This window comes from Papio anubis, chromosome 14 (genome assembly GCF_008728515.1).
Source record: "Papio anubis isolate 15944 chromosome 14, Panubis1.0, whole genome shotgun sequence".
Taxonomy (NCBI): Eukaryota; Metazoa; Chordata; class Mammalia; order Primates; family Cercopithecidae; genus Papio; species Papio anubis.
This window is the reverse complement of record NC_044989.1, coordinates 101,639,603-101,645,805: the sequence shown is the minus strand read 5'-3', so window position 1 is coordinate 101,645,805 and position 6,203 is coordinate 101,639,603.

Below are 6,203 nucleotides of genomic sequence, written 5' to 3'. Positions count from 1 at the left end.
TGGCCTGTCTCTCAAAACAACTAGATAGGGTTTCCAAAGGCTGGCCACCATGTCTAAGGGCCCTGACAGCAATAGCCAAGTTAGCACAAGAAGCAGATAAACTAACCCTTGGGCAAAACCTGAATATAAAGGACCCCCATGCTGTGGTAACTTTGATGCATACCAAAGGACATCATTGGCTAACAAATGCTAGATTAACCAAGTATCAAAGCTTGCTATGTGAAAATGCCCGCATAATTATTGAAGTCTGTAACACCCTAAATCCCGCCACCCTGCTCCCAGTATCAGAGAGCCCGGTCAAGCAAAACTGCGTAGAGGTGTTGAATTCTGTCTATTCTAGCAGACCCGACCTTCGGGACCAGCCATAGGCATCAGTAGACTGGGAGTTATACGTGGATGGGAGCAGCTTCATTAACCCACAAGGAGAAGGACGTGCAGGATATGCGGTGGTAACTTTGGATGCTGTCATTGAAACCAAACCGTTGCCACAGGGCACTTTAGCCCAGAAGGCTGAGCTCATTGCTTTGACTCGGGCTCTAGAACTCAGTGAAGGTAAGACTGTAAACATCTACACTGACTCTCCATATGCCTAATCCTCCTAGTGCATGGAGCATTGTATAAGGAAAAGGGTCTCTAAAACTCTGGGAGAAAGGACATAAAATATCAACAAGAAATTCTACAATTATTAGAGGCAATGTGGGAACCTCAGAGGGTGGCAGTCATGCACCGCAGGGGACACCAGCGAGCCTCCACCTCAGTGGCCTTAGGAAACTCTCGAGCTGATTCAGAAACTCAAAAAGCAGCATCTACCCTTACTGGGCATCGGTAGCAGCCCCCTTACTCCCTCAACCACCTGACCTGGTACCTACCTATTCTAAGGAAGAAAAAGACATTTACTTGTATCATTTATGAATCCCCACCAGTCTTCAGTCCTTAATCTTATTTCAAAACCTGTGGACATGGGAGGCTCAGAGGGGTCATAACACACATCTGGTTGGTCGTTTCCTGGGCTACATACCTTGTACTGAGTGTCATTACATAAACATGTTCCTTAAAAGTTTCCTGCTAAAGACCTAGGCTGTCCCTTGCTCCTGTACGTGGATGATCTTCTGCTAGGACACTCCACAGCAGTCAGGTGTGCAAAAGGGACTGATGCCCTGCTTCAGCACCTGGAGGACTGTGAGTATAAGGTGTCCAAGAAGAAAGCTCAGATCTGCAGACAGCAGGTACGCTACCTGGGATTCACTATTCAGAAAGGGGAGTGCAGCACAATGTGAGGCAAGGCCCCACTGTTCCACCCGGCATACAAGCTTATGGAGTGGCTTCTTTTGAGGATCTTCAGGTAGATTTCACAGAAATGCCAAAAGGTGGAGATAACAAGTACTTGCTGGTTCTTGTGCATACATACTCTGGGTGGGTGGAGGCTTATCCAACATGAACTGAAAAGGCCTACGAGGTAACCTGTGTGCTTCTCCGAGATCTTATTCCTAGGTTTGGACTGCCCCTACGAATCGGCTCAGATAACGGGCTGGCGTTTGTGGCTGACTCAGTACAGAAGACAGCAAAGGCATTAGGAATCACCTGGAATTGATTCCAGGTAGGCTACATGCTGCCTACCGACCACAGAGTTCCGGAAAGGTGGAGCGAATGAATCAGACTGTCAAAAATAGTTTAGGGAAAGTATGTCAGGAAACAGGATTAAAGTGGATACAGGCTCTTCCTACGGTATTGTTTAAAATTAGATGCACTCCTTCTAAGAAAACAGGATACTCCCCTTATGAAATATTGTATCATAGGCCTCCTCTTATACTATGGGAGCTTTCAGGCACTCCCTGAGAATTAGGTGAAATTGAATTACAGGGACAGCTACAGGCTTTAGGAAAAATTACACAAACGATCTCAACTTGGGTAAATGAGGTGTGCCATCAGCTTATTCTCCCCAGTTCACCCTTTCTCTCCAGGTGATCTCGAGTGGATCAAGGACTGGAACATAGTCCCTTTGCAGCCACGGTGGAAAGGACCTCAGACCGTCATCCTGACCACCCCCACAGCTATAAAGGTAGAAGGAATCCCAGCCTGGATCCACCACAGCGTGTGAAACCTGCAGCCGATGAAACTTGGGAGGCAAAACTGAGCCCGGACAACCCCTGCAAGTGACACTGAGGAGGACGACAAGCCCTGCTCCAGTCACACCTGGAAGCTGACTGGTCTATGCACGGCCGAAGCATGAGAAGAATCATCATGGGACTCATTTTTCTCATAATTTGGACTTGTAAATACTTCCACTGATTTTCCCCACATGGAAGACTGTTCTCAGTGTACACATCAGGTTACCGATGTAGGGCAACAAGTTAAAACAATATTTCTGTTCTATAGTTACTATGAATGCCTAAGAACTTTAAAAGGAACATGTTTATGTAAGGACACTCAGTACAAGGTATGTAGCCCAGGAAACAACTGACCAGCTGTGTGTTATGACCTCTCTGAGCCTCCCATGTCCAGTTTTTGAAATAAGATTAAGGACTGAAGACTGGTGGGGACTCATAAATGATACAAGTAAAGTATTAGCCAGAACAGAAGAACAAGGGGTGCCCAAATGCATAATCTTGAAATCTGATGCCTGTACTGTCATTAATAGCAGTAAGTTAGGAAGGGGATGTGGCTCTTTTAGTTGGAAAAAAGGCCATATGACTGAAAATAAGTACATTTGTCATGAATTAGGACTGTGTGGAAATGAATGTGGATACTGGTCTTGTGTCATTTGGGCCACTTGGATAAAAAATGAAAAGGATCTAGTCCACCATCAGAATGGAAAAAATGGCCCTTCCTGCACTAAGGAACAATATAACCCCTTAAAGCTAATAATAACCAATCCCCTTGGATCCTTGCTGGAAAAAAGGGGAGCATGTGACCTTAGGAATCGACGGGGCTGGATTGGATCCTCGAGTAAATATCTTGGTTCGAGGAGAAGTTTACAAACACTCTCCTGAGCCAGTGTTTCAAACTTTCTATGATGAACTCAATGTACCAGTACCAGAAATTCCAGGAAAAACAAGAAATTCATTTTTGCAATTAGCCGAGCATGTAGCCCAGTCTCTCAATGTCACTTCATGTTATGTATGCGGAGGAACTATAATGGGAGATCAATGGCCATGGGTAGCCCACGAATTAGTACCTACAGACCCAGTTCCTAATGAATTCCTGGCTCAAAAGAATCACCCTGATAATTTCTGGGTCCTAAAAGCCTCAATTATTGGACAATATTGCATAGTTAGAGAAGGAAAAGAATTCACTCACCCCGTAGGATGACTTAGTTGTCTGGGACAGAAACTGTATAATGGTACCACAAAAACAGTCACTTGGTGGAGTTCAAATCAAACAGAGAGGAATCCATTTAGCAAATTCCCAAAGTTGCAAACCATGAGGACCCACCCGGGGTCTCACCGGGGGACTGGACAGCCCCCACTGGATTATATTGGATATGTGGGCATAGATCTTATGCCAAGTTACCTGACCAGTGGGCAGGTAGTTGTGTTATTGGCACTATTAAACCATCTTTCTTCTTACTGCCCATGAAAACAGGTGAACTCCTGGGTTTCCTTGTCTATGCTTCCCGCGGAAAGAGAAGCATAGCTATAGGAAATAGGAAAGATGATGAATGGCCCCCTGAGAGAATCATACAATATTATGGGCCTGCTACTTGGGCACAAGACGGCTCATGGGGATACTGGACCCCCACTTACATGATCAACCAAATCATACGGTTACAAGCTGTCTTAGAAATAATCACTAATAAAACCAGCAGAGCCTTGACTATTCTGGCCCGGCAAGAAACTCAGATGAGAAACGCTATCTATCAAAATAGATTGGCTCTCGACTTCTTGCTAGCAGCTGAAGGAGGGGTCTGTGGGAAATTTAACCTTACCAATTTGCTGTCTACAAATAGATGATCAAGGGCAAGTAGTTGGAGACATAGTTAGAGATATGACAAAACTGGCACATGTGCCCATGCAAGTGTGGCATGGATTTGATCCTAGGGCCATGTTTGGAAAATGGTTCCCAGCGCTAGGAGGATTTAAAACTCTTATAATAGGAGTTATAATAATAATAATAATAGGAACCTGCTTACTGCTCCCTTGTTTGCTAGCTATACTTCTTCAAATGATAAAAAGCTTCATCACTACCTTAGTTCACAAAAATGCCTCAGCCCAAGTGTACTATATGAATCACTATCGGTCTGTCTTGCACGAAGACATGGGTAGTGAAAATGAAAGTGAGAACTCCCACTAATAAAATGAGTGAGAGTCTCAAAAGCAGGGAATAAGGGAGGAGACCACCCCGTCATATCATCTTATGCCCAATTTCTGCCTCCAAAGAAAGAAGAAGTAAAAACTAAAAGGCAGAAATGAAATCCACAGGCAGACAGCCCGGCGACGCACCCTGGGCCTGGTAGTTAAATATAGACCCCTGACCTAATCGGTTCTGTTATCTATAGATTACAGACATTGTATAGAAACGCACTGTGAAAATCCCTATCCTGTTTTGTTCCGATCTAATTACTAGTGCATGCAGCCCCCAGTCACGTACCCTCTGCTTGCTCAATCAATCACGACCCCCTCACATGCACCCCCTTAGAGTTGTGAGCCCTTAAAAGGGACAGGAATTGCTCATTCAGGGGGCTCAGCTCTTGAGACAGGAGTCTTGCCAATGACCCCGGCCAAAGAAACCCCTTCCTTCTTTAACTCATTGTCTGAGGAGTTTGATCTGCGGCTCATCCTGCTACAGAAGTAGAGGATCAAAGCAGCCACAGGTTTGGTTTCTGGTGAGGCCTCTCTCCTCGGCTTGCAGATGGCTGCCTGCTCACCGTGTCCTCACTTGGGCATTCCTCTGTATACACCATCCCCAGTGTCTCTGTCTCTTTTCTTATAAGGACGCCAGTGTCAGGCCTCTGAGCCCAAGCTAAGCCATCGTATCCCCTGTGACCTGCGCATATACGCCCAGATGGCCTGAAGTAACTGAAGAATCACAAAAGAAGTGAAAATGGCCTGTTCCTTACCTTAACTGATGACATTCCACCACAAAAGAAGTGAAAATGGCCAGTCCTTGCCTTAACTGATGACATTACCTTGTGAAAGTCCTTTTCCTGGCTCATCCTGGCTCAAAAACTCCCCCAATGAGCACCTTGTGACCCCCACTCCTGCCTGCCAGAGAACAACCCCCTTTGACTGTAATTTTCCTTTACCTACCCAAATCCTATAAAACAGCCCCACCTCTATCTCCCTTTGCTGACTCTTTTCGGACTCAGCCCGCCTGCACCCAGGTGAAATAAACAGCCTCGTTGCTCACACAAAACCTGTTTGGTGGTCTCTTCACACGGACGCGAGTGAAATTTTGGTGCCGTGACTCGTATCGGGGGACCTTCCTTGGGAGATCAATCCCCTGTCCTCCTGCACTTTGCTCCATGAGAAAGATCCACCTAGGACCTTGGGTCCTCAGACCGACCAGCCCAAAGAACATCTTGCCAATTTTAAATCTGGTAAGCGGCCTCTTTTTGACTCTTCTCCAACCTCTCTCACTATCCCTCAACCTATTTCTCCTTTCAATCTTCGCGCCGCTCTTCAATCTCTCCCTTCTCTTAATTTCAATTCCTTTCATTTTCTGATAGAGACAAAGGAGACACATTTTATCCATGGACCCAAAACTCCGGCACCGGTCACGGACTCGGGAAGGCAGCCTTCCCCCTCTGTGTTTAATCATCGCGGAGACGCCTCTGATTATTCACCCATGTTCCACTGGTGTCTGATCTCTGCGGGGATGCCTGCCTTTGTCATTCACCCACATTCCCTTGGTGGCAAGTCAATTGCGGGGACACCTGCTTTGGCTGCTCACCCACATTGCAGCCCAGGGCTGCTTCCCACCCCGCTTCTCTGTCTCTCCCCTTCTCTTTAAACGTGCCTCCTTCGCTATGGGCAACCTTCTACCCTCCATTCCTCCTTCTCCCTTAACCTGTGTTCTCAAGAACTTAAAACCTCTTCAACTCTTGCCTGACCTAAAATCTAAGCATCTTATTTTCTTCTGCAATACTGCTTGGCCCCAATACAAACTCGACCATGGTTCTAAATGGCCAGAAAATGGCACTTTTGAGTTCTCCATCCTACGAGACCAAGACAATTTTTGTCCAAAAACAGGCAAATGGTCTGAGG